This window comes from Acanthochromis polyacanthus, chromosome 11 (assembly GCF_021347895.1).
Source record: "Acanthochromis polyacanthus isolate Apoly-LR-REF ecotype Palm Island chromosome 11, KAUST_Apoly_ChrSc, whole genome shotgun sequence".
NCBI classification, from domain to species: domain Eukaryota; kingdom Metazoa; phylum Chordata; class Actinopteri; family Pomacentridae; genus Acanthochromis; species Acanthochromis polyacanthus.
This window is the reverse complement of record NC_067123.1, coordinates 33,668,137-33,694,178: the sequence shown is the minus strand read 5'-3', so window position 1 is coordinate 33,694,178 and position 26,042 is coordinate 33,668,137. Positions and strand designations below refer to the sequence as shown.

The 26,042-nt window shown below is 40.8% G+C and overlaps 1 protein-coding gene across 1 annotated transcript in view; it reads right to left on the bottom strand.

Moving 5' to 3' along the window:
• atxn1a (ataxin 1a) overlaps positions 1-25,607 on the bottom strand; it is a 103,722-nt gene extending 78,115 nt beyond the window's left edge. Inside the window, 1 exon segment of the mRNA XM_022209441.2 lies at positions 25,455-25,607. The gene's annotated coding sequence lies outside the window, so the exon portion shown is untranslated.
• Between the last annotated feature and the right edge of the window lie 435 nt (positions 25,608-26,042).

Below are 26,042 nucleotides of genomic sequence, written 5' to 3'. Positions count from 1 at the left end.
GTTATCCTCACCTGACAGTTTCACAAACATTCACACGTTAAGGCATGAAAATCTTAGGTCACTAATGAGTCTTAGCCATTAAAGCTCGGAGTGACGTTTAGGGATGTCCCAAGCATAATCCCAAGAGAGAAATAGGGGCAATTAAGGAAATTATTAACCGATCAATGTTGGCATAAACCTAGGCCTGATTCTTTGTGTACATCTGTTTTTTTTCATGGAAAAATGAAAATAGCTACAACAATTGTTGTCAGATGTACCACTGGGAAGTAAGATCACCGTCCTACTTTATTCTGGCTTCACAGGCACTTGTTCACTGGCTTGATGTCAGTGAGACTAATCATAGTCTTTATCTTGGTGCTTCTTTACTAGACAAACTCCCACAACGCTCTCTGCTTGCCAACACAGAAGTGCCTGCTTCTTTGGTACAGTATTACACACAAAGAGGCTCCACCTGGTGGTGCAATCAGATGCTAGAGCTAATTTAGGATACTTTAAGAGTGTATTGCACAGGAAAATAGTATTAGATATCATCAGCGACAAAATAAGAAATGAATCAGATAAGGAGAAAAAAAAGCATCCATCAGATAGAACAGGAAAAGTCTTCTGAATGTTAGGTATAACGTCTTCAAGAACCAAAAAGGACAGGGTGCCTTCTACTGAAGCCCTGAGGAGCAAACTCAGTTGTTCACCAAATTACACACCAGCTATCTGACCACAGCCTACTTTTTGCATCATGTCCAGATTCTGTACGTTTAACAGAAGCACCATCCCCAAACCACATGGGGAATATCCAGTACCAAGAACGTATCTGACACCAACAACCTCCTGTTTTATACAAATGTGTGAAAGGACAATAATATATAAAAAATATATCTGGAAATAAGAAAGTGGCAATGGTGAATGTATGTGAACAATATATCAGTTATTAAGTTTAAAGGAGTGAAATAAAATTCTATCAAGGTATCCTTACCATCTAAACTGATAACATGTATTTACAGTACTGCTGCTGAACAATTATGTCAGTACAGCTCCATAAACTGAAACAGAGAAAAGCTGTGGCAATACAACAGAGGGAGAAAAAAAAGACCCATGGATACAACGACTCACTGAAAGAAACATGAATTACCTCTCGGTTACGCAACTCACTCACAAACCCTCTGCACTATCACTGTGGGTTAAAATTCAGCACTCTTAAAAGCTGCCCAAATGGGCTTCCGTGTATCAGATGATCGAGCTTTTTCCTGCTGATAACACAGACATCTCCACTGCCATTCATACAATACGCATACATGCCCAATCCAACAGCATGCCTAGCAACCCAGATAGCCTGGCAGCTGAAATAGTCAATAACACTCTGACACGTAGATAAGGTAGACTAATGTACAGAGATATAATAAGAGCAGAACACACCTGCATGTATTTACACAGCTGAGACTTCATAAGAGACCTGCTGTCTAGAGAAAAAGCATTTGCTCACAGTCTAACTCCTCTTTTTGAGGCCTTCACAAGTGGGGACGTTAAGTGAGCATCTCCTGATGTTGTTACACCACTTATAAAATAATAACCGATGTTTAATGCCATGAGATGATAATATTAAGGGAATTCAGAAGAAGGCCAACTACCAAGGTTGTGTTTATCATTTTACAAAAGCTCTCTGCTATAAGAATTCAGTATTGACAAACTGTATGTGTCAGAAAAGAATGTTTTCAGGCACCATACACTCGAACCAGAGGATGTGAATGTAGACTAAATCAAATGTAATCAAATCCTGCTTTTTTCACTTGTTGTCCTCCTCTCACTTTGTCTCTTTTCAGTCAAAATACCTTCTCTGCTTTCCTTTTATTTCCCTTTTCTATACATTCCCTTCCTTTCCTCTGAGTATTCTCCAGGGCAACACATCACAACATGAAAACATCACAATGACACGTGACAGAGTTGTGAGGGGAATAAAATACAAAGCAGAACACACACACATGCACACTCCACACAGTGCGCTGCATGCAGTGTGTGAAAGACAACAAAAAAGGGTGAAACAGAACAAGCCAAAAACAAAAATCACAGAAAGACCTTCCCCTGCTTTTTTAAGAGGCAAATATGTACAGTATCATATTTACCTGTGAACATACATGTGTGTGAGGAGGTAACAAGTGTAAGTGAGACTGACAGAGTTCACTAACATCAGAGCACAAGTTGCCACCTAAGGGAATTACTCAGCATTCCTCAGTTGAGCAACAGAGGGCCTGGAGATGCAGGAGATGCAGGGAGCCCCGCTTTGATCGCCTCCCTGAGATCCCAACACTAGGATAAGGGGAATATGCTGAGAGGGGGGCCTGCAGGGAACACACACACACACACACACACACACACACACACATCTTCAAAGATGCATGCACGCACACACACACACATTGCATTCTTACATTTTTCCAAACATTCAATAGACACATATGCTACCCATGTATGCATAGTAATAATCAACTGCCTTTGATCCTTTTATGAGTCTCACTTGCACACAAACACACACACACACACTGGAAAACTGTAGAGCCCTCACAATGTAATCTTCACACCATAAATCATATCCCCTTCACTTAAACAAACTCTCTTCCCAGCACACCAACATGAACTCCATATGCACCGAGCTCGAGAAGACAAGAAAATGAATTCAACTAAAAATCTAAATCGGCCAAACAAGCAATTAAAATTAAGTAATGAAGATGCATGTGATGTGAAGTCTGCAAGGACAGTGAACAGTCCTAATGCGACAGGCCTGTTCCCCAGCACTAATCTCACGGTGAAGCCAGACAGCAGGTACAACGGCTGGATTACGGACGTTCTACACAGCGTTAATGCGAAGGAATACAAGCTGTTGCCGTGAGCAGATTTCATGAGACCTCATTCAACTCTTTGACATAAACTTTTAGTCTGACTCGCCCCCACACTTTCATTACTGTCAGAGCGTGCTGAATGACCAGTCAACCTCTACTCTTTTTCTTGTCTGTCATGATTTTTTAACTGTGGCAAAAGAAAGCCGTTTCCATTTGATGGTTTAATCGCTTATATAAGTCAAAGTTAAAGTTCAGTGATTGAGGGCAGAAAATATTCAGCAGTTATAGCAAATGTTGATGTGGCGTCCTTTAGAAAATTAAAAGCTGTGTGAAAATCAAGGTGAGCCACATTTGTGGATCGGAAAAGGGAAAAGGCATATCTTTCAATTGTTATCGCCACTGAAAGATAAGCTCAAATTAAAACACAATGCTTCTTCTTTTAAAGGTAAAAATAATTTATTAACCGGCACATGGTGGAGAGGTACAGGGAAGATAAGATGAAGTTTCTGAATGAAACTCGAACAGACATGTCAGAAGCATGTCATGTGCCACAGTACAGTCACGCAAAATTACAATAAATACACCTTATTTGCACATTTTCTTGTTTGAGTGGCGACTGATAGAAACTGGGTCAAAAACAGCTGCAGACAAGAACAGCTACTGGCTGAAAGATTAACTTTGAAGTGGAAAATGCAAATATCTAATTATGAAGGCCTGCAGGCTTTAGCTTCAGTCTTTTAGGTTAACAATTGCCGTCTTCTCATTTGTAATTATTCTTTATGCTAACTGATCAGGATGCACTGATACTGATACTACATTAAGGCAACGAACTGCAGCTTCCTGTTCGTTGAGCTGCTAGGCAGAGGAGGAGCAATGTCAGAGGTTGGGAAATGTTTTTCGGCAAGCGATGATGATAGAAGTAAGGAAGACTGCAAACCACGTTGTGCTAAGTTGTCAAAAGTGTGAAAGAAAAAATAGATCCGGCAATACAAGCAAATTGGTAAAACATGTCAAAACCAACACAGAGTTCAAAGAGTTTGCCAATGCTAGCGGCAGGAAGCACTGCAGAAGCGAAAGAAAAGGTCCAAAGTCAGCCCACCATCTGTAAATACGACATAAGCTCTTACATAGTAGATTGCTCTTGATGACCAGTCCTTATCAGCTGCAGAAAATACAGACTTTCATCGTCTTCTCAGCGTACTGGAACCTAAGAATGAGATTCCCAGCTGTCGCCACATCACACGCACAGTACTGCACAAGCTGCACAACTTTCTGAAAAAGCACTTTAACAGCTTGTTGCGGGACATTCTGGCCTTCAGCCACATATATTTGGACTAGAAGCGTCAGCCTAACGTCTCTCATCAGTTTAACTGTGTAGTGGATTGATGAGGATTTCATTCCATCAAGAGTCGTTCTACATGCAAAGCGGTTTCACGGTTTGCACGCTAGCCAAGGTGCAATGGATGATATAACACCCAATGTTAGAACTATAATTTTATCATTAGCTACTCAAATTTGTCCTCAGTACTTGGACTGACAAAAAGAGGTATCAGTGCATCCCTACTGGCTAAGTTGTTTTTCAGCAATGGAAAAGAATTATCCTTAAAAGAAAGTAAATATTACAAATGAGAAAAAACTTGGATCATGCCATAACTGTGCTTTGATTGTACAGACAAACTGAAGTGCACAGTAGAGGAGTGAGTACATGGCCGGCCCTTAGGGCTGTGCTGACATTGTGCTGACACTCTCATACTGTAACCCTGAGCTGTTGGGAAAGCTTTGTGACTGGATAAACAACATTTTTTTTCATAGAAAAACCTGTTTAACACTGTCACAGCTAAAGTAACGAAAACACGTCAGTTAAAAATAATTGTGCTTTGGTGCACGTATTTGCATTTATCTGTCATGCATTAAATATTTTAATATCCTTCTCTGGTCAATGAGGAGAGTGAGACAACTGTAAGGAAATAGTAGTTATGGGTTCACAGCACGACCTTAGGAAGTCACCAGCATACGTCAGAAAGCACCACGGCTGTGGCAGGTTCCTGCTGGCAGCACAGGTGCTCGCATCCACACACTAAGCACACACACACACACACACACACACACACACACACTGATGCAAGGATACTTGGCCAGGACACTGCAGATACCCCCTCCTAACCCCTCTGATATGCATAACTACACACGTAAAGATGCACACACACACACACTGCACACACACACACACAAAGTGCAGGTGCTCACACTGCCCCACCAGCTGTCCCTTGAAATGACCAAGACAGAAAGGACAAAGGAACAAAGAGACTACAAGAAAGAGGACTGAGCAGAGGCCAGCACTGACAGGCATGTGTACTATATGTGTGTGCATGTGTGTGCATGTGAGTGTGTGTTAGGTCATGGCTCACTTCCAACATACTGTACTGCCCTTAACCCAAATAAGGTCTTTGTTTAATCTGGACTGCTAGTGCGGTGTGTATATTTATAATGCATATGTACATTAGTGTTTATGTGTGTTTGTTTACAGTGCCTTTTGGTGACCTCTGGGAAGGTGTGCATGCAACAGACACAGTAAAGGCTCATTTACAAATGCAAAATCATTAAAAAACAGGTCCAGGTCAAAGACATAAAAATAGTGGCTCCTTCAGAAGTTTAAATGTGGAACTTAAATAACTTTGAGAATAATGTGGTGCTTCAGGTCAGCGTGGTCGATTCTTGTGACTTCAGATTATGTCATTGTCGAGTCTTGTCAGCTGCACGACGTATCATAAAAAGGTGTTCTCACTCGCTGCTACAAAAGACTGACAATCAGTTATGTAACCAAGGTCAGAGGGTCAGAGTAGCGAACACAGCGAGGGCACACCCTCCCTGGCTGTTAGCATTCCATAGTGAGCTGCACTGTCAATACCTGACACACTGGAGATGTACAGCACTGCTGTCCTGGCTCCAGACATGTCTAGTGTGACATCTCTCCCTGCAGCTGCACACAAATGGACAACATCCCAAATACTGCTATTATAAAAAGAAAACAGTAAAGGATAAATAACTTAAGTAGTTATATGAGCAATTACAGCAAAGAGAAACATTTTGCTTCCTCTTGCTGTTTTCTTTTCAGTTCTCTCACTGGGACCTACAAAGAAGCAAACAGACAATGGCTCATTTTAAAATGCAATGTGTACTTTCCTTTTGTAAGGCGCTAATCCGCTGTCCTTAACTCCTCTTACAGAGTGCGTACTGCTCCGACAAGGGAACCCATTGCTCAAATACTTCTGCGGTGTTAGGACTAAATGCTGCTCTATTTTTAAAGATGACAGCTACCTTGAGGTGACATGATAACCGATGAGACACTTTGTCACCCTTTACGGCAGAGCCAGCGATACTAATCCAATACAGTGTTTGTGAAATTCAGTGAATATTTCCTCACAGTCCGCTAGATGTCTGCTCTGTGTGAACGCTGTAAAAAAATATATTCTGATGTTTGTGAAGTCATGGCTCTGTCAATGGGAAAGAAGCACAGTGACATGGGCTGATAGACACGACAATAATCTAGTATGTCTTGTTTCTGCTCGTGCACACTCATGCTCAAGCACAAGAGAGGTGGAAAGCAGGCAGTGGGTATGAGTTGGATAATAAATATTGCACATGATAACTATCTCAATATGCTAAGTAGCTAAAGATCAGCACAAGCCACACCAAAAGCCAGCTATAATCCTCTGAACCCCCAAAACCTGCTAGCATGTTTAGGAGGCATATCATCTTTTTAAATAAAATAGATAAATTCTCCAAAATGACACCATTTATCAGAGCCAAAACTGTAATAACAGAAAGAATGATAGAATTTTCAGCCTCTTTGTTGGGAAATTAAACCAAATTTAAGCTTCAAAATTTGTTTAATCTCCTTTAAAAATTGTCAAAAACGCACCATTTGCAATAACTAGATTACGTAAGAAACTAATAATTCTGTTCTCCTCAGTGCAAGCATGACAGTATTAGTGATTCAGCTGTGACAGTCGCATAACCAAAAATTGGCAAATCTTTAGTTGAACTGTAGGCAGTGTACATGTAAAGCAGATATTAGACAAGGATGGAGATAAATAAAACATGTAAGTGGCAAAATGTCCTTCCGCTTAGATAAATTTTGTACTTGTGGTTCCCAGGTTGCTGGTGTTTGTTTTTTGGTAATTAAAAAAATATATATCTAAGAAAAGAAATTCAGCTTTTGTTGCTTATTTGTAATGGTTACATTATAGCTGTCACACGGCACACAGGGCGTTTCTGAGTTCTCTTTACTTTTAGTCATGAGTGTACCGTTTCCATGGAGGTGCAGGACTTTATACTGCTGTGAAAAATGAGCCCACAGTGAGTGATATTGTGACAAAAGAAAAAAAAATCCCCAGAAACTGCTTGGGGTTACATAAAAATAAATTATTTTGAAGATTGTATGTCCTTCTGCAACCGCTCTATACATTGCAGAATACAACACGGTATAGCTCACACACAGGGGAGGCATGTGGAAGCCTGCTGCCGAGCTACACAGAGTATTATATTGTGTTCTTGTCAAGTACAATAGTGCAGTAGCTTGTGGCAGCTTGTTAGACTGGGTGTTAGTCACAGGGATGGGCACTGTGGGGCTACAAACTGCTACAAGGTCATACTGAGATTACATTGTTGGAGGGGCTAACAAATAAAATGCACAGTCACTCAAACACATACAGCCCTTGTCCAACAGGGATTGTACTTGGCTGATGATGGCGACTTCTAAGCAAATTTCCACACGTAAAGTCCTTGTGAAACAGGCACAGAAAAAGTCGGAATGTTGACTTTTCTCCATCACGTCTAACTTTAATATATCTATCACATTTGGCTCTTACATTCTGTCAGTATTTGCATCAAAATCCCAAAGTCCAATCTAGGGAATCACTGCCAATGAAGCCCGCAGCAGAACTAAAGGTTTAAATGAGGGCAGCGATTCTGTAGTGACTGAATCTGCCTTTCTATACAGATACAAAAAAAAAAAAAGAGAAAGGATCTGTGCATTAGGAAGTACATACACACACAGAAACACACACAGGGTTGTCTCAGGTCAGGGAGTTCTAAGTGCATTCTCTTTTGACACATACTGTACCAAAAACCCTCACACTCCACTTAACACTGGTACTCCACACACACGGTGCGTACACACTGACACACAGGAGTGCCCCGAGTGTCTATACATGATTAAAAGACTGAAAGTGGGGCAGGCACACAGTTCTCGCTCTGTGAAATTACTGCAGTTCCTTTTAGGCTACCTCAACACACACACACACACACACTAACATCCAACCAATTCTATGTCCAGTAAACGTGCGCGGATACATGCACACAATCGCACGTCTGCAACCCACATAGCTTTGGTTCAATAATTGAGTGATTCCCCCGATGAAGCATCAGCGGAAAGCAGAGCAAAATACCCAACCACTTACTGGTGCTGCCCAGACGAGAGATGACCTTTTTAAAAAAATAAATCAGTCTTTCCCTTCTGTTCATTTCCCCTCTGAAATGATGCTTTCCTGTTCCTCTGCATTGCACATGACGGCGGTTATAATTATTTTATGGTATTATCTGAGAACCCCAAACACCAGACATTAGGCTCCCCAACAAGGGCTCAGTGGGTGCCTATGAAAGTGGGCGAAGATTTTTACGTGAAATCAGCTTTTAATGTAAAAATCCCAGCTAACTTTTGTAATTTTAATAGTTATAATTGAATCAGGTTTCACTGTTTAGCTCTGCATATTTTAGGAACAGCTTACACAAAGCTTTTCAACAGCGCACAAATTAAAGGATCAATTTAAAGGATTAAATAAAACATCCAGGGGAATTGAAAGGCATCATTAAAGTGAAATCAGTGGCCATAATGCTTGCCTTGCTGTTGATACGTAATTGCAAAATGCTGCGTGCTGAGATATTATTTGGAAATAGCACAGTCGTACACAGAAGCTCTCCGGTTTGCGCCCAGGCCTGGGCCTGGGATCTTTCTGTGTAGAGTGTACATGTTCTCCCTGTGCATGCGTGGGTTTTCACCGGGTACTCCAGCTTCCTCCCACAGTCCAAAAACATGCTGAGGTTAATTGGTGTTTCTAAACTGTCCGTACGTGTGAATGTGAGTGTGATAGTTCAGCTCTATGCGTAGCCCTGTGATAGACTGGTGACCTGTCCAGGGTGCTCCCCGTCTTCACCCCAAGTCTTCTGGGATACACTCCAGCTGCCCCATGACCATAATAAGGGCAGTTAATGGATAGTCTAACACTCATTAGAAAATTATGCAATTGCAGTGCATTGCTGTGATATTCTGTGCAAGACTAGATTTTTCTTTGAACTCATTCTCCACTGTTACAGGATCATCTCAGCATTTGATTTATAATGTCTGAATTTTTCCTAGAAAACATTTGCAAATTTTCCAAGCACCATAAATAGGTCTCAGGGAATTCAGATGCCAGAGTGGGTTTGCAGCACTCTGAACTGCAAACATATTGTCTGCTTCAATAAATCAATTCTTTTATTCAGATATCTAATGGAAAGGAGACAACAGTCAAACCCTGGCCCTTGGTCTGATTCCTACATTGTTACTTCAGGCATTACACAAGTACTCACTGCAGATTATACTAATATATGTGATACTACATAAATAATATTTTTGCCTTAAAAGTGAATAGTCGTATTTTTTTGACAGACAAAAGATTTCCACTATCAAATATCAGTAATTAAACACAGAATTTGGAACAAAGCAATTCAATTAACTTCAGTAGTCCTTCCTCTGTGCCCGACCAGAACTCAACAATCCTTAATTAAACCCCAGATATCTCGAACAAGATGGTCAGACACAGACATATTTTAGGCAGATCCAGCTCATACTTAGTCATGTACAAATGTTAGGAATCAGGCTGGAATTGTGTTCTGACTCATTGTACCTTGGTCTGGGAAACGCAGCTGAAAAGATTTCCAATATATTCAGCTGCACAGATCTACAAGAACAGGAACACAAGACAAACTGTAGCACTTAGACTGAATTAAATTTGCATTTGCATGATTTACAAATACTAAATTTAATATGAGGAACATGTACTATGAGAAATGTTTTTGGTTGCTGTTTATTATCTGTTTTATCTCTCTTATAGAGAAAAAATGGCTCACGGCATCATCATATTTTTCAGTTAACCAAGAAATTATGTCTTAAACATATGCTCTACAGTTGGGAGCAATTGATCTGAGTTGTGTTTCCTGGAGGACATAAAAAAAAAGGAACACTAGAGTTCAGGTTACAAATCTCTGTGTACAAAGTCGTATTCTTTAGGAAACTAAACAACCTAAGCTAAGCCATATCTGGTCATAATTTCTTTGTTGGTCTTGTGAAGCTTACAAACAAAAAAACATAAATGAGTACAGGACACAAGCTTACTACTTTTACGAGGCATTATGAAACTGTGCCTCAGCTTTAAAAGATTACAAGTAAACAACAACAATATAAACCCAACAAATCTCTTCTCCAAAGCTGGAGCAGAGAGGACTGAGTAGAATTACTATTGGTGGACTCTAATCATGTGTTGCGCTTGGCAAACGCACTTAGGAAAGAGAAAAACCTTTGCAAAAAGTTCAAATAGAAGCCTGCAAATCCAGCAGCTTCTTAGCAGCCTTGTGCAAGTTTTCCGAGAATTAGATCATAGGCCAGGAGAGGGGAATTGGGCTTCTATGTTGCGATTTGGGGACCAAAAGAACACTTTTGCAACATTTATCTTTGTACTTGTGATGTGCCCAGCTTTTTTGATTGATCATTCTGTTTGAAAATGGGTTCCTCTGTTTCATCATCATCACCAGAAAACCAGGGAAAAAAGATGCAACGCTATAAACGGTCAGTTCTAAGAGAAGCTTTCCTGAAACGCAGCTAGCCTGTGGGTCACGTTGATAAAGCAGACACTTGTTGCAGGTCAGCAGATTCAAACATAATCATATTTCACATTAAAACATACATTCAAGCTCACATGCAATTAATGTGCTTGTAAATGCATTTTACAAACACGCATAGATAGCAAACAATGCTAATGCTGACAATGTTTTGGGTATTTTGTCATTTTTCAAACACATTAAGCTCTTATTAAGGGTAAAGGCTGCAGTATCTCTTTGAATAGACAGACATTGAGCAGTATTTTGCAGGTATATGCTGTACAGCGCTATAAAAAGTATGCAACCCCTTTCTTTTTTATTTCTCTTTAACACTGATTCATGGTCAATATAATTCTGCTTTTTGGACAAGAATGAAAAAAAAGACAAATGAAAACAGATTTCTACAGAGTAATGTCAATTATTTGAAAATATAAAATGTAAAATCAGTGATTGTATAAACAGTAGTAGTAGGTTCATGTGATTCCACACAGGTGAAGCCAAATGGTGCTAGAAGTCACACAGTGAAACTGAGATCATCTAAGTGCAACGAATGATTCATCGGTGAATCAGTAGTCCTGACTACAGCTGAAGACCAAAAAAAAAACACTCTGAGAAACTCTGTTCAAAGGTTATCAAAAAGCATAAGTTGGGATAGAAACAAGAACATTTCCAAAGCACTGAATATCAACTGGGGAAGCTAAATTCATCAATAAAAATGGAGGCAGCAAGGTGGCTAACACTATCACCCAGTTCTGAATCTCGGTCTGGGGTTTTTCTGTTTTTCTGAGTTTGCCTGTGCCAAATTGCTATCATAAAAGCCTGACTAAATTCATTATAAATCACTGTTGAAAAGTTATAAAAAGACAAATCCTCCACAGAGGGGTGAATACTTTTCAGAGGCACTGGCATTTAGCCATTTTCTAACCTAACATCTGCATTTCCCTTCCTGTCAATATACTGACATCACCAAGACAACCAAACACAAACACCAGCAATAGTAACTATGCAGCAAGACAGTATTAGCTGACTCATAGTTTGCAATCTTAGTGACCAATGCCTTCTCAAACCTTTAATGTACTGCCCACATCCAAAACAAAACACCTGCCTAGTGCCTAATGTTCACGTACTATAACAGGCGTATGCTATGCTACTCTTACACAGATACAAACATCTTGTTAGACAAAGCTATGAATAGCAGCCATCACATACCAGCAAATATGTGTGACGCAAACAATGAGCAGCGAGCCTGTCAGGAAACCACAACTGAATCATGGCGAGAAATGGCTGTAATCTGGCTGTAGCTCTAAAAACACACTCTTACTGACAGGATGGTTCTTCAAAATCTCACTAGAAACATGCTGATCAGCACTGGAGAGTACAAGCAGTCTGCTGTGGGTCTGTTGGGGTCTTACATGTGCTTCTCAGCTGAACACAGTATAAAAAACATGCTGTTCTGCATTAGTGGTAGCTGTTATGACAGGTGTATTCTGTTCAAGTTCGATGTCCTGAGCAAACATGAATTTTGCATGCTTTAACTCATAATGACCTGTCCCTTGACCCATATGCACACACGAATTCTGGTGCCTCTCCCCAACACACCAGTCCTCTCACTGAGGGAAGAGTGTTTTGGTATCCATGAAATGCCTCCTAAAAGGTGTACACTACCTCTGTACTCTCGCCCCCACACTTTCACTCTACAGTTAGGTAGCGTGTCCTGTCAGGTTGCAAATGCACTCAGCTATCCATCTCAGGCAGCCTCACTAAAGGTAGTGTGGGGGCAAATAGCTAGCAGAGATAATGGCACGTCATATAGGATTAAAGCAAGCTGACTGGGCACTCACATCGAAAACCAAAGCACTGCTGGACTAACAGAGAAAGGGGAGGGGGCAAAACATGTTTTCACTCAAAAAGATGATCTATTTGCGGGTTTTGAAGCTAATCGGAGGTGAGAAGTTTAACAGGAGGAGTTCCACTCTTCTGAGCAGACAGCAATAGTAGGAATCCATTCAGAAACTGCCTTGCTGTGAGAAATATTTTAAGACTCGCAGAACACATAAACGATAACACAGTGTAGTAAATGCAGCATGGAAACTCGTAACTGTTTTATCTGTGTAGCAGTGCAGTGGCATTTATAGGGCATGCTATTAGAGGAAAATAGTAGAGAGCACAGAAGCAATGTCAACGACAGACAATAAAGGTTAAGCCCAGTAAAAGTTATTAGCAGGGCCCTTAATCACCGTTATGATCTTATACCTCTGCACAACGCCTACATAACTAAATGGAAATAACATCAACGTTCAAGAGCAAGTTAGCCTTTGCATTAAAACCTCATTTAGAGGGATCCAACTACAGGGCGAAGCTTCCACATCCACATTGTCTGTAGATTTATTGCTCTCACAGACTATTACATTTATCTTTTTACATTATGTGCTACGACCATACATTTTGCTTCTTTATGGGTAAAGAAATTAGACACCGAGTTTCCAAGAAGGCAAGTTCCTCAGCTCATCATCCTGAGATACCTACTTATCATATGATAATGACGACGATGATTCCAAAACCACCTAATGCTATAACTATGGCCTACAGAGATCTGACATCTGGGAAGTTAAACAAGTTCCCGTAAGAGCAATTAAGGTTATGGAATGTACAGAAAGCAGAGTTATTTTGATCTGTTGAGGATGCATAGTAATTTCCCATTAGGTCAACTTTCTTCTCCTACCGCAGGTATTTCCCGTGGGCAAGCCCCTGCGGATGGGTGTGTACTGTTGCTAAAGCACAGCTGCACAGAGTGTATTTGTGAGTGCGTTGTACGCTCATGCAAATATGTGTCAAGGATGTGTAAATGATGTAACTCGCATGTGAACCTTGCAAATGTGTGAGATACATATGAGTCGTGAGGTTGCACATGGACATCTCTTGATTGTGCATTAGGGGTTAAATGGCATGAGTGGGGCTCTCTTGTGCATTACTCTAAACACCTGTGGCAGCTGATAGTAAATGACAGTGTCAGAGAACCGGGCCTGGCCTGGCCACACTGAAACCTCACATTAACCTCATTTATCTGTAATGTAGCTCATCACCTGACCCAACTACACAGTCACTTGCTGATTAATATGCTGCCACAAAAAACACAGCACACAGAAAAACATGGTCACGCTCTAATACTTGCAATGAATGTACATGTAGACACAGAAATATACAGTCATAAAAATGTCTAGATGCGAATACACACAGCAAACATGCATGCATGATGTATACAGCTTCTGAATAGCACAGGACAGTAATTTTCTCAAGCTAACACAATGTGTAAAATTGCACTATAAATTATTTTTAAATGTCAACTTGTGGAAAAGATTATACTGACCTGTAAAAAGGAAAATCTTCATTATAAAGCACCGAGTGGAAAAGAGCAGAAAGATGTTGATTTCTCTCTATGTATCAGTGTGGTGCCATACACAACACTAGACAGAAATTAATTCTGTAGGTATATTCTGCTGTAATTGTCTTGCACAGCGCTTTTGTCGCCACACTTGAAGCAGGAGTGATGCCACCATCTTACAACATGTCTATGTAATTTATAGCTCCAATTAAGTCGCCTCTCCTCAGCCAATAATGCATACAATCCACTTAGTTTCAAGGGATGCTTTGGTGCTCATCAAGCAACAGCAGCGGGCCACTGGAGTAATTTTGTGAAAACAAATTATCAAAGACTCTGTTGTGGGCCAGTGAGAGAAAATAGAGAAAGATACCCTTTCCAAAGAGGTCCTGATACTGTAATTGGTGACGGACTCCTGGGGATCAGTGGCAGGTGAAAAACATCCTGGCTCACTCGACTTTATCTCTCAAGCAGTGTTTTAGCACACCTACCCGGCTGTCATAGCCAAATGTCCCTGTTCCAATGTCAGGAGCTTACTACATACTGTAGCGAACGGAAGGGCCAGGAATAATAGCCAGTCAACCAGGCAGCCAGACATGTATCCAGAGAGCTTGTCAGCTAGCTATCCTTCAGCCAAGCCTCCAGTTAAATGTCCAGACAGATGAGATTGATCCACAGCCAGCAAGCCAGCCATCCAGTAAAAAAGGTGAACCGGCCAAGCCATAACTAGCAGCCAGACAGACAGAGGAAGAAGGCCAGGAATCCAGCCACGCATTCAGAAACTTGCTCTATTCAAACCACACCACAGTTGTGTCAGAGAGGAAATAGTTTCGGCCTTACAGATGCTGTTTTAAATATTGCTTGTGGTTTGGCTGCACAGGCCTGCCTCAACCTGTCATAGAGTGCTCACCCATGTATGGCACTGACCATATGGTGACCCAAGCCCTTTGTTTCCATGGTCGATGCATTGTCAGAAAGAGGATGGAGACAGCAATTAGCCCTTGAAAGACTGGAATTCAAGCCTTCATTACACATGCTGCATGCCAAACCATGAATGAAATTACATGTTTTAGGATGCACTGCAGTTTACCTGTCCGTACTGCCATGTGCTGTGTCTCAACATCAGCATCCTAAGGAGTAAACAGTAGTAAGGGAAAGGAAAGTTTTGCCAACAACAACATTGGTGAAGGGTGGGTTTTGGTATTCCAGGGATTGTTTCTATCACTGGCCATTTTCCTGTTATTGAATTCCTCTCACTCAGTGCATATCCTTCTGGCTCAGACTTAAGTCATTGTTGATACCCACACACCCACCTTGCAGCTAAAGATCTGGGGAGGTGCTGCTCCTAACAATGAGGGTAGAGGTACAATTAGATGAACATGAACAGTCATTTTTAAACTGAAATGCACATTTCTTTCAGATTAACCACAACACAGTGGGTCATTTCTGTGACCAGACACATTCAATTCCAGCACAAAGCTTCAGCTACCACTTAACATACTTAAGGCTGCAAATTTCAAAGAAGTGACCCTGAAGAACGGGGTTAAATTATAAAGACACCACTGAAGAGAGCAAGGTTGCAGGACAGATTTAAAGCGAATAAGTGTACTTTTGAAGATGTCAACTGAATGAACACAAAAAGTAGCTTGCAAGAAAAGACTCTCATGCATTGTGTAATTGAAATTAGGAAAATTCTTCTGAGGTTTTCTGACCATGAGGCAGAATTTTTGTTTATTCAGCTGTCTGGGATACATTTTGTGATTGTTGAGGCTAAACAAGACAAGGGCTATGAAGGTGTTTGGACATGGAGGCTAATATGGAACATCGATTAGTAGGGATGGCCTGATCAAAGTATTTTTGCTGCTGTTCCAATCCGAGTCATTTGAGATTTAAAGGGGAACTTCATTTTTTTTCAACCTGTCCGCCCTAACGTGCTTTTTGCCCCACACTGATCGGCGCAAGAGCTCGCGCCAAAACCGGTGTTTTGGGGTGAGCTATCGCGCATTTTCGGAACGAGATTTGCTTTCTAGCATCCTGAGATTTGGATACAGGCCACAACAAAGAGCGATCGCCATGTAATGTGGAGGTTTCCGTTCACTTCTCGTCTCTAGTATGTTGTGGGACACTCGTTGAGACTATCTGAGCCGGTCGGTGTGGGGGAAAAGCACGTTAGGGTGGACTTTGACGCGGGGGGGCCAGCTGCCCCATACTTTTCGCTAGCCGAGCTGCTAACTGAGCTGCTAAGCTGCCTGCCTGGCTAAATACTGGAGCTATGTCGAAAATTCATTTCTCCATCACTCACATGTATGAAATGACATGGAAACAGACCCCAGGTTGAAAAAAACCGAAGTTCCCCTTTAACGTCTGTCGATCCAATCTGTCACCCAAGTTAAACAAAATGCGTTCTTCCTACAAGGGGGGGGGTTTCTATGAGGGAAGTTCTCTAGCAGTCAGTCCCATTCATTTCATTCTAGGAAGCTAAAATGATGATCAATATTAGATTAATCTGCAGCCCAAGTTAGTTGTTACATTATATCTTAATCTTTACACAGACAACACCTGTGAATATAATACTAATGTGCAGATAATATAAATCATTACTGTTGTGCACCAATATATGTACATGACCCCAATTTCTAGTATTCTTCTTTCATCTCTCTCCCTTATCACTATCTAACTGGCTGTGTCCCAGGTTGTCAGCTTATCCCTGTCCCAAGCCTGCAGCTCTATGGGGAAGAGAGGAGTCTGCAGGAGCTGTCTGCCTGCCAGTCAGTGTCAACTCCCCCCTGTAATCCTCTACTGCCTCTGATAAGGACAAGCGAGAAGAGAAGAGAAGAGAAGAGAAGAGAAGAGAAGAGAAGAGAAGAGAAGAGAAGAGAAGAGAAGAGAAGAGAAGAGAAGAGAAGAGAAGAGAAGAGAAGAGAAGAGAAGAGAAAACTACAGAGGCAGAAATGTACATACAACTAAATGTTTTTTGAAGTGTGGAGATGAATGCAAACATTATTTAGAGACTAGAGTAACAGTTTAAGAAGCAAAACCAGATTCCAATCCCTCCAGCAGAGATGTGGTTTTGTCACTGAGCAAGTCACAGCTGAAAGAGCTTTGAGAAACTGCCGTGTTATGAACTATATAATGCAAGACGAAGTAATTCAAACAACATTTGAATTCCCAGTACAAAGTGAACTGTTATCAGTCAGGTTCTCCCTCATTTTTTATCTTGACCCTCAAACGGCCGATGCCTGAAACCGTTCCCTCTCTGCCAGCCTTTGCTCCCCACATGATCAAATATGAATCAAAGCAGTGAGATCACAGGAGGAGCATGCTGAATTAACTATAGCATGATGACTTAACACGAGGTATTACATTTGATGTATAGCTCATGCACAGTAATAATCTTTCCAGGGAGAGTTTATGAAACAGCTCAGAGGATCTTGCTCATTTGATGAGTTGCTTAGTTTAAAATTGATGCTGGAATTCAAATTTGTAGCTCGAATGATTGCAATTTTCCTACAGTAGCACTCATTTAGACACTAGACAAAATAGAGTTTGCTCCAATTCAGTCTTTTACGGCAACTTGTCTGGCATATAGACAACTGTATATCATGTCAGCAACACTGGCAGCCATTACAGAGCCAAAGCCAACACACGGCTGAACTAAGTCCCAAAGCCAGCTTCCCTTTTTCACATGGTTATTGAGCCATGCGGCGGCTTATCGACCCAACAGTGTAACACAAGTTTGTAGGATGGCTTCAGTCCTCCCTCCCCTTATTTCTCTTCCTCCATCTCTTTCTCTCTCTCTCATTCAGACACTATTTTGGTCATTCAGAAGATTGGTATGGATTAGTTTGCCACTTGAAAATAAAGACGGTAAGCACAGAAACAAGGTCACAACAGACAAAGCAAATTTATACATGCACTCATTTCAAATAAAAGCAGAACAGTGACGAATATGTCTAAGATAATTATATACTTTTTTTTTTAAAAATGCTCGCTGGAGCGTCAATTAATGTACTTGTCAAATTCACAAGAGGTCTCCTTGACATTTATATTATCAAACCCCCCCCCATTCTTGATACATGAATTGCAGATTTAAGTGCCTGTCATTGGATTCAATACAAACAATAGACTAAGAAGCACAGGACTGTACACTAAGCAATAGAAACACATGATAATAAACGGTGGAATGTTCTTTCACACAAAATACAAAAAAAAAAAGCGCTCATTGATCCCCTGTAAAGGCGAAACACTGTGTGTGAGTGTGTCCTTTCTCTTGTGTGCATGCATGTGTACTCGGTGCACTCATGAATAGAGGAGGATGAAAGGAAAAGCTGAAAAGGTCTGAGCACACTGCATGGTTCAACGAGACAGCTCAATCTCTTGATCTGCCCCCATCCCCACCCACCACGCTTTACTTTTTCAAAATCATTTTTCTCACACACTCGTGTTCTTTTTTGGTCCCACTCACTGCTCCCCGCACTGTTTTTTTGTTTGTTTGTTTTTTGTCCTTCTTTATTCAGTTCTCCTCCTTCGATCCCGCACTTCCTACATTGTTGTCATAAAGCTCCATTTCTAGGCAACGCTGCTCCTTTTCTCTCGCTGTAGCTCACGGGCAGCTTCTAGCAGAAAAGGAGACAACCGGGGATTAACTTGTGACAGCAGTCTGGTGTGAATGTAGCAAAGAGGGGCTGACATCATTTTAATTATCCCACATCAAACAGGAAAATGTTTGTGTGTGCAAGTGGCACGAGATCAGACAGAAAGGCATGCGGTAAAGCAATGGGAGAGCAACGTCTCATCGATACGCTGAGCATTGTCGCTTGCTGAAACACATCGTTTACCCTGTAATTTGTGTGAAAAACTATTCATATGCATGTTTTTTGTCTCTTCTTTTGGTATATAAATTTTAAAAGCTCTCATTTCTGAAGTCAGAGTGGGGGCAGCTACATATTTTTCTGAGCACGTTTGCTTTATAAGTGTCTTGTGTTTGGTTACAGCATGCTTGCCCTACATGTACACTAGAGTTTACAATTAGGGCTCTTGTAACAAATAAAAAGAGTTTTTTTTTACTGTAATAGTGCTGTTGTGAACATATTAATTGATGTAGTATCATTTAAATATGAGTTAATGTCTATTATCTTTATCATCTGTTCCACCACCATGATCAGACAGAGGACATCACAATTTTTTTTTTTTTTTTTGAGTTTATATCTCAGGTCATTTGTGTAAGATTATTTCATATTTCAAGAGGCGGGTCCACATATATGCACAGCATACGCCTGCGGTGTATGCCTTGTCAAACTTACTCTGTACGCAAATGTTAAGTGTAAGTATTGTTCCAGCTAATTTCTCTACAAATATACACAGACACCTGTTTCACACGCTGTTTGATCTATCCGACCCTCCACCCATCACTCACTCGGCCCATATTTGCAGAGTATAGAGCCATTCCTGTCGCTTTTATTCATTCAGCCGTGAAATCTCCACCCAATCATTACCTGGAAATCTCTCACTGTCTCCCCCTCTAAACAACACACTCTCACTGATACAGATTTCCCTCTTTTCCCTGACACAGGCAGCAAATTCCAAAGACAAAAGAAGACACTCTGGCATGATCTAGCAGATGTGTGTATTCACGTGCGTTTTGACCGTGCGGATCCATGTGCACATATGGCTCTGACAAATGAGCCAAGCGCAGTTAAATGGCTTGTGATTAGGACACATTGGCTTCTAATTGCCTCTCATTACCATTTGAAAGTGAGTGGCAGCTGGAATCAAAGGCTATGGTGGCAGTGGTAAAGTGCATGTGTGCGTGTGTGTGTGTGTGTGTGTGTGTGTGCGCGTGTGCGTGGTAAGTGGGTAGGTGGGTGGGTGGAACAGCACATCTGATTCACAGCGGCACGACTGCACAAAAGCATGCTACAGCTTGGTCTTTCCTTCATGTTTGCCCTCCTAACTAAGGCTTTGCTTTGGGAAATCTGTAATACACTGAACCTGCTCCTCTTATGGACGTAATCAAAAGCTGTGCTCCGTCAATCTGAAACTCCTTGAAACTCCGAATCCAACTACTCCGTCTACTGTTCCTTCTCAGTTCTTGGTATGCCCAAAACAACTCTGGGTTTCAGTGTTTCATCGTGACAGTTGTGGACACTCAGTACCTGGTTAATCCTTACCTCCCCACCTCAATCCCCACCAGACCCTCTGTTTACGTACCTTTTCAAAGCCTGTCTATCTTCACCCGCCTCCCATTGTTAACATATCTCCTCTCGTCATGCACCATCCTTGAGTCTTCCAGTCGTAAGTTGTCAAATCCCATCTTGAAAGTGATGAGTTTAACTTTTGTTCCACCCCAACCCTGAAATTCCTTTTCTAAAATCCCACAGTGTACTATCATAGCACCAACGCTGCCTTATTTAAATTCACGGTGCAGCTGACTTTGGCCCACGCTCAACTCTCCACTCGTCTCAGCCAAACTGTAGCACAGACTGTCCTTAGAACCGCCTTAAAACAAGCATCATCTCCTGTAATGACCAATTCTGTGCACCAGTGATGAATGATGGATGTGACCAGTGATGGATGAACTCTTCAGCAGAGCATCACCGTTAATAAACAACAACAAAAAAAAAAACCTTTCCACAGCGTCCCACAGGGATTAATGCTGGGTCCCATTTGTTTCATCAACCTCCTTGCCATCGTTCCACATGAAGGTCTGCCTGGTTACAGAGTTAACGCTCATCTCTGTATTTCCAACTACCCTCTACTCATAATAAAACTTTGATTTAGCTACAAAAGAATCCACAAAATGATCTTAATATATCTTTGATTACATGTAACTCTCTCTGTTTTCTAACATTTACTTAACTCGCTTTGATTTTTAAAAACACCCTGTATAAGACTAAAGATAATACTGAACAGTTAAAGAGCAGATGTGTAGTCAGGGATTCTTTTTATATTGCCATTTCAATGAATATATAGGCTATTCACATCACTGAACATGAAAGATCACTCCAACATGATCTGTGAAAATATAGGCCAGTTATTCATTCATTACCAACCGCAAAATGAAATGATAAAAAGAAAAAAATATCTACTTTTAGGCTAAACTCATATAAACTACAGTATCTCTATTCAAAATATCAGTGTTAAAAGAGCTGCTTCATAACAACCACAGGAGATCACATAAGATTATTTTTCATTTCTGTATAGATGGATCCCTTTAACCCTAATCATGGGCAATGCAGATAACATCTTAATTCTGCTAAACAGATTTATGCCAAAAGAAAACTCTTGGTGTTGCAATTAGTTTGCATCTCATAGACAACTGGCTTTTGTCCATTGTACTGATAGTGAAAAACACCATGATCCCTGCTATTGCACAAGACCTATGGATAACAGCAGACTTAAATTGCCTTCATAACAGCATTTTCTCCACACAAAACTGCTGAAAAACGCTGAACATCTTATGGTGATGTTTACTGTAGAATGAAAAATGTGTTTACTGGATAGAGCCACAGCAATCAATTCAATTAATCAGTCACTCACTCCCATAGCCTTAAAAGTTTCTGCTCACATCCTTCACAGAGAACGAAGCTCCCAAACGGTAGCAATTTCTGTTAGAATTATATTGACTGGAGATCCCTTGCAACAACAGTGGAGAAACAGAGATGTCCAAAACCTAATCATAAAATCAACACAGGACCCGGGGGAGGCCTTTTTAAGTGAGCTGTATGGACTATTAAGGCACTCCAATGCACTTTAAACACTGCAACTGTTTCCTAACACAGAGTGTTGCAAGCGAGAGAATCACAAAGCAGCAGGAACAAAACTATAATTACCGCCTCGCAGTTGTGTGCCTCCATCGAGCTGCAGTTTACATCCCTGTCTGTCCAGGCTCACATAATATATGTCGAGGAGACTTTGAATTCCATTGAGAGAAACAATTAGAAAATCAGAGCCAAATTTCTTTGTGTGTTCCCATGCTTGGCCAATAAAGCCGATTCTGAGGGAACACAAAGCTGTTGCCATGACAGTAGACGAAGCTTCAAACATAGATGTTGCTGCAAATAAGCAACAAATTCTAAAAACGTTCATTGTTCGTGGGGCACACTGACATCTTCAAAACAGGAGAACAAAAGATCTACACAGTCAGTACAGTTGCATGGTGGCCACCTACGATCAGTGTCACCAATTCAGTATTCAATCAAATGCAAAATATGGTCACAGACTGTCCTTTTGTACCCGGGTTATTGTGTCAAATAAGAGCTGATAAATGTTTCTGGAGAACATGATGATGAGGCCACAGCAAAGTTGACTTCTGACCTCTTGGATAGTAAAAATCATCACTTTATCTATTTATCCAATTAGACATCAGTGTGAAAATTTGTCAGAATCAATGTGCTATGACCAAAAGTGTGTTTTGTGGGGTCAACTGAGAGGTGAACTTAGACCACCAAATTGTAACCAGCTCATGATTTAACACAATTTAATGAAAATGTTCTGGTGATATTAGTTTCACAAAAATGAGACAGACGCACCAATGGACATCCTGAAGACGTAATAACCCTAGCTATGGTTGCTGTCAGCACAGAGGCGCTAAACTGATACTATCCACCAGTAAATGTTTTTACAAGAGCCATATTATTATAAATATTATCTGGGCAGATATGTAGAATTTCAAGACTTGGATCAAGATTTCAGTGAAAAAAACACCTTTGAGATCTGTGAAAAGTTAATAAAACCCTCCAAAACACTAATATAATGTGCATATATTGTATTGGAATTTTGGAATTTGTGCTGCATTTTCCCATGTGTTTAAATCAATATTTTTAATAGCATATTTGAAAAGCATTGGATTAGCAGTATGATAAGGGGTGCAGAGTTACATTAAGTCGCCACTATATTAGGTACACATCTGAAACATAATGCAATCAAAGACAGTAGCTCTGCAATAAACTCTATTTATGCAAAGCTAAAACGTGATTACAGGCAAATGATCATATTTGGTAACTTCTGCACACATTCAATATGGCATTGCTCCCGCCTCTTAATGAAGAAGTGTGTGGTTTTCACTCAGCCAATCAGCAAAGATCACAGCACACTACACTGTAGCATCCGACCAATCAGCAGAGGCCTTGAATGCGTCAAAATTTCCCTTTTCTTGGAAGTTGGAAAAAGATGGAGTTTCGGCTCGGTCCTCTTCCATATTTGCAGTCAAAACATCAAAACTAACCACGGTTAGGTGATGAAACTCACACATTTTACGGTTGAGTAGTTGTGCTAAGTGATGATGTATGCATTTCTTGGAACGTTTTTTTTTTTTTCCCATCACTTACAGGCAATGAACCATATATGGCAACTTCACTGACCTTAAATTTGAACATTAAAAATTTAAATTTTGAAAAATATCACAAAAGCAACAAAGTCTTATGTCCTCCAATAACATTCAAGGTTTGAAATTTTGAATTTGATCGGATTTCAATGAGTGGTCTTTAAGGGATTTAAAAGATGGTGGTGATGGTGGTGGTGTACTGGACTGCATTACATTTAACAGTTCCTAAAATTTTGTTCACCTCATTAGCACACATGAGGGGGTAAAATACTACAAACCTTTTTCAGAGTACTGCAGTCCAACCCTAACTGTCACAAAAATCAACTAAAATTAAAAATGTAGATGCTCTGCAAAAGTAGAGTGTTTGTGTTGGATTGCACTGGACTTCACATGTGCACCTAAAAAAGTGGATACAATGCATTAAGCCCCGTAGCAGCAAACATAACTCAGACATATCAACACTTCTATGTTTGTTGTGCGCAATGGAAACTTAACACTTCTGACACGCATATATATTTATGGTAGTTTATATTTCCTATATTCCAGGCTTTGGTTTATGGGTATAGCTTAGTGAAAATTATTCAATTGTGTGATTTTTCTCACAGATATTACAATTTGATTTTCAATATAAGGTTTTAAAGTCAAATAAATTTGGTTCAATATTCACTGCAGCAGATTTAAAACATGTCAAAAGTGTGATTTTCACACTAGTAGGACTTCATGTATATTTAAAACATTGCCAACATATATCCTAAACTGCAACCTTTGGAATTTGCTAAGTGTATTACTTCATATTGTATTTTTAATTTGAAATCAATCATCCCTATTTCAGCTGTATTACTAATAAATGCTGTCATACTTTGAGTTTGGCTTTCTGCTGACATGTGTGCAGTATTTATGCAGTCATTGCACACTTCTGACATGAGAAGGCACATAATCAACAAGTACAGCATAGCAGACTGATTTCTTCTTTTTTTTTTAAGTTGGAAATCCACACAGCCACCATGAGAGAAAAAAGGGGAACATTTAAAAGTGTAAACACGCTGCTGGTGGAGGAGAAGAAGTGTGCAGCTTTTACACCTCCTGCAGCTACTATCCTGTCCGTCCACTCATTTTTGGATGCCGTATTAAATTCATAATGTGAGTGAAAGCATAGGCTACCACTTGGGACGCATAGCCTTACCCTGCTCCGAGGTGTAAACAGAGTAAAAATAGCCTGCTATCACAGGCTTCCCTACAGTCCCGTTATATAATGGTCCAAGCTAGGATGAATGACATCACGGGTAGTCCTGCAATCACAAACCGTATGTCCTTTACAACCAGCTGCCAATGTAAAACACACTGGAGTAACCTATATGCAACAATATATCGCATTCAACCTACATGCAAAACACACGCAACTACGTTTCGGCTCATTTACACGGACTGTGCTCAGTAGTTGTTCGCCTCTTTTCTCGTGTGGAGAAAAACACTTCCGCGATGGTGAAACGTAGATAAAAATGTAATTCTTGCCTTTGACAGCCCGTGTCAGTCGCAAAAGAGTTGAAAAGAACACACAAGCGACACATTTCAGCCGGGTGCGACAATGTTGGGCGCTGAGAAAGCAAAGAGCAAAAATGTTTGAGGTCGAGTGGCGCAGTTAGTGGAAGTAGCATCGCTCTACCCGACACCAACTCGACCGGCGGACGCGCTCCTCGCTCGGTCACATTCCAGCCGAAGCCCCGCTCCCGTTTCGGGGCGTTAAAACTACACTTTGCGTTCGCGTTTCGACATGACAAGTACACACGGCTGAACCCCGTGCTTCCCCGGTGCTGTTTGGGCACTTATAAAACAGGTCAGAGTGTGAAGTAAACATTTTTCCAAAAGGCTTTGAAGTAAACCAGAGCGCCACCCTTTCCCAGTTCTTCCAGCCATTTTTTTTTCAAACCTACCCAGAAAACACGAGAGAGAGACAGGAAAAGTGACACGGCTGGAGGCAGTGGAGAAATAGTTTTGTGTGACTTACTGCGGGGTGTTTAGCGGGCTGCTGAGTTTGTGTGTCTCCTTGTTGCCAGGGCTCCCCTGCTCTGCTCCGGCGCTGACGGTGGAAGCGTCTCCCCTCCTAATGATGTCTGCAGCGCGCAGCTAATAGCTCTCTGCCCCCACCTCTACAGAGACAGCAGGCAGAGAGAGGAGGAGAGAGAGAGAGAGAGCACAGACAAGTTCAGAAATGGAGCAGTTTGTAAGCTACTCATGCAAAAATATGAGAGGGGCTCAGATGAAGCAGAGCAAACAGAATTACAAGAGAAGTTCACTGACGGTGCCAGGGCGTGGGAATACGCAGTACATGAGTTCAAGCAGTTTTTTTTTTTTTTTGCACACTTGCTCCATTTCTAACAGCAAATGTGTGTGTTTATGCAACTATTTGGTGTAATTTTTATTCATTCTAATAGCATTTAATTTAGCTTCAGGTTTTAAATTCAAGTTCAAGGTGCAGTTGTGCAATGAAATCATCACTCCAGCAAGATTTTAGTAGCTCTGAAAACATTCTGAGAAAGTTCTGCCAAGTTCAAGTCATGTTTTCATAATTTTTTTATCATTAAATTCGTTTTAG